The following is an 8,122-nucleotide window of genomic DNA, read 5'->3' on the forward strand; positions in this document are numbered from 1 at the left end:
TCGGACTGACTCCCTGACTCCCCCTCTCTCTCGGAGACGTCTGGGACACACACCAGTTTACACAAACCTATATTTACTGGCTTATTTCCGTTTCTATAGCTTTTATTATCTGTCCTAACTCTTTACTCTCCCTCTTCTCTCACCATCGTGGAATTGGTCCTGCTGCTCCAGAAGCATGTCAATCTCTTTGCCTGTGGCTTAAGGAAGCCCAGCTTCTTCAAACTGATGGTGAGGGAGACGGAGAGGAAGTTAATAATGAACGACTGAAAGCTCAGGAAAGATCCTTTTGGTTTCACACAGTTGGCTTGGTACGTGTTCACGTGGTTGAATGTCTCTTATTAGGCAAAGTGAGTAACATTCTCAGTTTGTCTAATCCCAACTGTGGTTTCTGTAGAAATATAGCCTTTCTAGGTTTAAACAAATGAGTGAGGTCACCTCTACTGCACTGATGACAAGATGCTCCTTCTCTTTGAGGGTAATGGCATCAGGAGAGGATTTGAAACCTACGAGAGAGAGAGGGAGACAAAGAGCAAGCATTAGTAATGCAGATTTCTTGCTGAGGATTTTCCAACACAAATCGTTCCCTCACCCAGTCTCACCTACGTCCTCTGGTGCGTTTCTAGGACTGGTCCCTAGAGGGCACTCTGGAGTCATTCTCTATATCAGCTGCCATGGCTGTAAGAGAACGAGACACACAGAAGAGTGAGACACATTATCAACTCACAAGGTGATTCAATGAGGGTAAAGTTAAAATTGTGTCGTGAAAAGGCATTTTGTGTGCTATGTGTACATTGGAATTAACTGCGGTTGTTTGGGGGTTATAAATATTTGACGTGACATTACCGTTGAAAATGTGTTAACACGGTTGGTAGAAATGGTTTTACTGTGTTTGTATTATTGACATTGCCTGAGGAATCCTATAGGGATTGGGCAGCTCGTGCTCAAAATGAAAAACACTACATTAATCCAATCCATTAACATTGCCAATATACAATATGTCTGATAGTTATATCGGACAACTCAAGAGGACGTTTGTGTGTGTGTGTGGGAAATACGGGAGACCGTGTGTGTTCTGACATGTCAGGCTCGGCCAGGGCGATGCGTATGTGTCGTGGAGCGCGCCATGCGCTCTATGGCCTGCTGGATCTCCTCTGGAAGAGAGGGGTAAGGTCGCGATGACGTCAAGGAATACATACAATATACTGTACATCTTCCTGATTGGACAGTTGTGGTTCTGTAAAGAAATTCAATAAATCAAATTTAATTTAATTTGTCACATGCACAGAATACAACATGCTTATTTATAAGCCCTTAACCAACAATGCAGTTTTAAGAAAAATAACAGTTATGAACGATATTTACTAAATAAACTAAAGTAAAAAAATAAAATAAGAGAAACAATAAAATAACAATAACGAGGCTATATACAGGGGGTACAGGTTAGTCGAGGTAATATGTACATGTAGGTAGGGGTAAAGTGACTATGCATAGATAATAGATAATAAACAGCGAGTAGAAGCAGCTTTAAAAAAAAGGGGGGGGGGGGTCAATGCAAATAGTCTGGGTAGACATTTGATTAGCTGTTCAGCAGTCTTATGGCTTGGGGGTAGAAGCTGTTAAGAAGCCTTTTAGACCTAGACTTGGCGCTCCAGTGCTGCTTGCCGTGCGATAGCAGAGAGAACAGTCTAGGACTAGGGTGGCTGGAGTGTTTGGCCATTTTTAGGGCCTTCCTCTGACACCGCCTGGTATAGAGGTCCTGGATGGCAGGAAGCTTGGCCCCAGTGATGTACTGGGCCGTACGCATTACCCCCTGTAGCACCTTGCGGTCGGAGACCGAGCAATTGCCATACCAGGCGGTGAAGCAACCAGTTAGGAAGCTCTCATTGGTGCAGCTGTATAACTTTTTGAGGATCTGAAAAACTATGCCAAATCTTTTCATTCTCTTGAGGGGGAATAAGCGTTGTCGTGCCCTCTTCACGACTGTCTTGGTGTGTTTAGACTAGGGTTGCACATTTTGGGGAATATTCAGAGGTGGAAACTTCCCGTGGGAATTAACGGGACTATATGGGAATTAACGGAAATATATGCAAATTAATATTAATACCATTTAAATGTAGATGTTTTTTGCATTGGATATATTTACCATATCATATGGAGACAGAAACATAAACCTTTTACCTTATCATAAGTAGACATAATTGCAAATTATCAAATCCTTCCAATAGAATTTTTTTTAAATAATGTAGTTACGAATTGAACTTTAATTAAATGAGTTGACTCTTCACGTGGGATGATTTCACTGAACAACAAAAGGGAATATTGTATGATCCCCAATGATCCATCGTATCTCCCAAAAACGTTTTCAACATACATCTGTAAAATTATAGTTTATAAACTAAAGTTTATAATATTGAATGATCCCCAATGATCCATCGTATCTCCCAAAAACGTTTTCAACATACATCTGTAAAATTATAGTTTATAAACTAAAGCTTTGGTTGTCTTCCTCTTAGGCTTTCATGTCTTCTCTCTGGACCTCATCAATGTCCACCTCTTGAACATCAGACTCTGAGGCCTCATCTTCACAGTCACTTTCCAACCTTGTTGAGGATGGCTCATTGTAAGGCTCAAAAAGCCTAAAATTTGCCCAGATGGCCACCAATTTTTCAACCATTGTATTGGTCAGCTTGTTGAGTGCTTTGGTGTGTATGTTCCAAAACAAGGACCAGTTGTGCTCTAAGGTGGCTGATGTTGGTGGGATTTGGAGGATGATGGAGGCAACAGGGGAAAGAGCCTCAGATCCACAAAGTCCCTTCCACCAGGTGGCTGATGAGATATGTTGGCAAGTCTGCCATATTGCATCTCCATCCCAAAGCCCTTGCTTGTAAGTGTACTTCGCCAGACTGCCAAGAACCTTGCCCTCATCCAGGCCAAGGTGGTGAGACACGGTAGTGATGACACCATAGGCCTTGTTGATCTCTGCACCAGACAGGATGCTCTTGCCAGCATACTTGGGGTCCAACATGTACACTGCTGCGTGTTTGGGCTTCAGGCAGAAGTCTTCACGCATTTTTATGTATTTCAGTACTGCAGTTTCCTCTGCTTGGAGCAACAGTGAAGTGGGCAGGGCAGTACAGATTTCTTCATCAGACAGGATGGCATTGTCTCCCTCAATCCGTGCAATGGCTACTGCTATAGGTTTCAGGAGTTTCAGGTTGCTTACCACTCTCTCCCAAAATACATCATCCAGGAGGGTCCTCTTGATGGGGCTGTCCATATCGGCAGACTGTGATATGGCCATTTCTTGGAGCGACTCCTTCCCCTCCAGGAGACTGTAAACATGATGAGCGCTGAGGGAACCTTATGCACTTGGCCAGATGATTCTGCATCTTTGTTGCATTCTTCACATATGATTTGTCACAGTATTTGCAAATGTACACAGCTTTTCCTTCTACATTAGCTGCAGTGAAATGTCTCCACACATCAGATAGTGTCAGTGGCAAAATTAGTTTAAAAAATATATATACAATTCCATGTACAGATAAATAGTTAAGCAGTTAGATTAAACAACTCCTTGTAATATAAATGTTTTAAAATTAAACGTATGGAAACAGGTGAATTAACACTCTTCAGTTAGCAGGCTCAAGCAAGCTAAAACCCACATGGTAGCAAAAACTTACTAGAAGAAATTGTTAACAAGTTAGAAATGATTTAAACACACTGATGTAGGCTACTATTTACTAGTTAACAAAAAAATTATGTATGTCATATAAAATATATTCACCCCACCCAGTATTGTAATCAAAACTTATCAGAAAGCATGTAGTCCTTGGCTCAGAAAGTGTAGTAGTGTGGGCTCAATAGCATCTCAGTAGTGTGCAAGATCTTGAGAATCAGCTGTACATGTGATGGACGAATGCACTGTGCATGCAGAGGGTTGCAATTCCATTGAATTGGGGATAGTTTAACCAAAATATGCCACAAGACCTAGAATTGCCTTATGTGTATCCCACAAAAAAAGGTTCACTGTTATTAGCTAACTTTTTTGATGAATTTAAGCAGGCTTAACTTCCCATGGAAAATTTCCAGAAAATTTCCGGAAATTTCCCGGAAAGTTTCCAACCCTAGTTTGGACCATGATAGTTTGTTGGTGATGTGAACACCAAGGAACTTGAAGCTCTCAACCTGCTCCACTACAGCCCCGTCGATGAGAATGGGGGTGTGCTCGGCCCTCCATTTCCTGTAGTCCACGATCATCTCCTTTGTCTTGATCGCGTTGAGGGAGAGGTTGTTGTCCTGGCACCACACTTCCAGGTCTCTGACCTCCTCCCTATAGGTTGTCTCATCTATGTCGGTGATCAGGCCTACCACCGTTTTGTCGTCGGAAAACTTAAAGATGCTATTGGAGTCGTGCTAGGCCACGCAGTCGTAGGTGAACAGGGAGTACAGGAGGGGACTAAACACGCACCCCTGAGGGCCCCCGTGTTGAGGATCAGCATGGCAGATGTGTTGTTGCCTATCCTTACCACCTGGGGGCGGCCCGTCAGGAAGTCCAGAATCCAGTTGCAGAGGGAGGTGTTTAGTCCCAGGGTCCTTAGCTTAGTGATGAGCTTTGAGAGCACTATGGTGTTGAACGCTGAGCTGTAGTCAATGAACAGCATTCTCACGTAGGTGTTCCTTCTGTCCAGGTGGGAAAGGGCAGTGTCGAGTGCGATTGAGATTGCGTCATCTGTGGATCTGTTGGGGCAGTATGATGCTTCAGTGTTTCTTGCCTCGAAGCGTGCATATAAGTAATTTCGCTCGTCTGGTAGGCTTGTGTAACTGGCCAGCTCGTGGCTGGGCTTCCCTTTGTAGTCCGTAATAGTTTACAAGCCTTGCCACATCCGAAGAGCATCGGAGCCGGTGTAGTAGGATTCAATCTTAGTCCTGTATTTACGCTTTGCCTGTTTGATGGTTCGTCTGAGGGCATAGCGGGATTTCTAATAAGCGTCCGGGTTAGAGTCCCGCTCCTTGAAAGCGGCAGATCTACCCTTTAGCTCAGTGCGGATGTTGCCTGTAACCCATGGCTTCTGGGTGGGGTATGTACGTACGGTTACTGTGGGGACAACATTATCGATGCACTTATTGATGAAGCCGGTGACTGATGTGGTATACTCCTCAATGCCATTGGATGAGTCCCGGAACATATTCCAGTCTGTGCTAGTAAAACAGCCCTGTAGCTTAGCATCTGTGTCATCTGACCACTTCTGTATTGATTGAGTCACTGGTACTTCCTGCTTTAGTTTTTGCTTGTAAGCAGGAATCAGGAGAATATAATTATGGTCAGATTTGCCAAATGGAGGGCGAGGGAGAGCTTTGTACGTATCTCTGTGTGTGGAGTAAAGGTGGTCTAGAGTTTTTTTCTCCTCTTGTTGCACATGTAACATGCTGGTAGAAATGAGGTAAAATGGATTTAAGTTTCCCTGCATTAAAGTCCCCGGCCACTAGGAGTGCCGCCTCTGGATGAGCATTTTCTTGTTTGCTTATGGCTTTATACAGCTCGTTGAGTACGGTCTTAGTGCCAGCATCGGTTTGTGGTGGTAAATAGACAGCTATGAAAAATATAGATGAAAACTCTCTTGGTAAATAGTGTGGTCTACAGCTTGAGATAATCTACTTCAGTAGAGCAAAACCTTGAGTCTTCTTTAATATTAGATTTTGCGCACCAGCTGTTATTGACAAACAGACACAGACCGCCATCCCTTGTCTTACCGGAGGCAGCTGTTCTGTCTTGTCGATACACAGAAAACCCAGCCAACTGTACATTATCCATGTCGTCGTTCAGTCACGACTCAGTGAAACACAAGATATTACAGTTTTTAATGTCCCATTGGTAGGATCGTCTTGAGCGGACCTCATCCAGTTTATTCTCCAATGATTGCACGTTGGCCAATAGGATGGATGGTAGAGGCAGGTTACCCACTGGCCGAGAAATTCTCACAAGGCACCCGGACCTGCGTCACCTGTATCGGCGTCTTCTTTTAATGGGAATGACAAGGATTTGGGCCTGGTCGGGTATCTGGAGTAAATCCTTTGCGCCCGACTCGCTAAAGAAAAAATCTTTGTACAGTTCGAGGTAAGTAATCGCCGTTCTGATATCCAGAAGCTATTTTTGGTCATAACAGACGGGGGCAGAAAGATTATGTACAAAATAAGTTACCAACAATGGCACAAAAACACACAAAATAGCATAATTGGTTAGGAGCCCATAAAACGGCAGCCATCTTCTCCTGCACCATTCTCCTCCGGTCAAGCGGTTGACCCTGAACATCTGGTCCTGGATCTGTTAGTCTCCTAAGCAGCCAGACATAAATCATCCTATCAGACTATCAAGCTGCCTGTTATGATAAGCGAGTACATGTCTGAGCATAATCATTCATATAGACCTCTAACTACAATGCGGTTGGTTGTATGGTGTATTGTCTCAGGTTGTATCAATGAGTGTGTGTGGATGGAGAGTATCTGTTATGGCTTTGGCTATGTTTATTTCAGTTCAGTGTCCATTGTTCCTGTGGCCTGTCTTCACATTATACCTGATATATTGTGTCTCTTAATTACGGCTAGGGTTGCAAAGTTTCCAGGTTTTTCAGAAATCCTGGAAAAATTGGTAATTTTGGGAAAGTTACTGGAATTTTGCAACCCGAATTACGACCTTTATCTACAAGCATCTCTTTACATGGTGTTAGTCTGAATGCCATTCATTGTATCTAGTGTCTGAAATGAAGTGTCTGAAATGACCCTTTCCTCTCTCTCCTCTCTTTCTCATCCAGAAGGAAGCTACACTGGCGGTGGTAGACGATGCCCACCCCGTACTGCAGCTGGGAAGACAGATAGAGGGAGAAGCGAGGCCGGGGGAGACCAGGGCAGGACTGAGCCACCTGGACCGTCACGTAGTCCATGATGTCCTCACTGCAAAAGATACACACACACACACACACATACACAACAACTAGCTATGATCAGAGCCATGACACAATACATCTAACTTAGCTAGCTATCCATGTTTCGTCTCGAAGTTTAGGGACCATATAGGTTGGTTAGCATAACATATTCCCCTCTGTCTCTCAGACATAGAAATGAGAGAGGAAGGGTTGTTGTCACCATGTCTGCCCAACGTTGCCCCTCAGAAGCTCTCTGCATGTTATCCTGATCCCTTTGGTTGCTGTCAAAAAGCATGATAATAAATACCAGAATTTGTCTAAATTGAAGGCCTCGGATGATGATGATGACCAATACACACATTACATTGACTGAGATTGACAAGATACAAAATATTAAACTCTGCCAAAGAGAATGTTAGCCTAGCTAAGCTAGCCCACGACTCTCCAAATAGTGGAAAAGGAGCTGGTGTGCCTCTGAAGACTGTTTGGATAGTGTTGATAAAACAAGTTTACTGGAGAACTGAGACGAAGTAGAGACTCTGGACAGGGTGGATTAGGTTTAATTAAAAGCAATTTATTCAGAGGTAAAAATATCTGAAATAGCGTGCACGGACCCTTTCATCAAGCTCAAATGGAACTCTCTGAAAGAAGCCCAGATAACAGAGTGCATATACATTTTATACAGTACAGAAAGTAGGTTGAGTCTGGAAGTTCTGGTCCTCTGGTTGGTTCTGATGAGTTGGGCGAGGTCTCCTTCAGGCCAGTATCACTGTCCCATTGGCTCTGAGTAGAGTTCTTTGTCTTCAGAAATGTTCAGCTAAAACAGGAGATTAGGTGTGTGCGTAGATGTTCCTATTTTGACATTTCTGTGTGTCTCTGTAAAATGTTCATACTGAAGAGGAGTTTTTGTGTGTGCGTAAATGTTCCTGTCTTATCTGTGTTTATGAAAGGTTTACGTCAGCCCTCTGTCCTTGGGTATGTGTGTGTCTCAGTTTCTCGTGATATGCAGTACCAGGCACCCCTTTTCTTATCAGTCTTTATGAAAAGGCCTGTGTCAGCCATCTGTCTCTGGGTGTGTGTGGGTCTCCGTATCTGCTATGAGTTTGTGAGAAACCCTGTTTGGAAAGAAGTTAGTTATAACAATGTATTAGCAAATATGCTTGTGTTATAATAAATGATATTTATTACAATAGTAAAACATA

General features: G+C 43.3%; 1 long non-coding RNA gene across 1 annotated transcript; it reads left to right on the forward strand.

Annotated features, from left to right (window-relative positions):
* The first annotated feature begins 678 nt into the window (after positions 1–678).
* LOC139583324 (uncharacterized) lies at positions 679–7,242 on the forward strand. Its single transcript, XR_011676525.1, has 2 exons — positions 679–727; positions 6,810–7,242. It is a non-coding gene; the product is annotated as an uncharacterized lncRNA (long non-coding RNA).
* The last annotated feature ends 880 nt before the right edge of the window (positions 7,243–8,122 follow it).

Source organism: Salvelinus alpinus, chromosome 8 (genome assembly GCF_045679555.1).
Source record: "Salvelinus alpinus chromosome 8, SLU_Salpinus.1, whole genome shotgun sequence".
NCBI classification, from domain to species: Eukaryota; Metazoa; Chordata; class Actinopteri; order Salmoniformes; family Salmonidae; genus Salvelinus; species Salvelinus alpinus.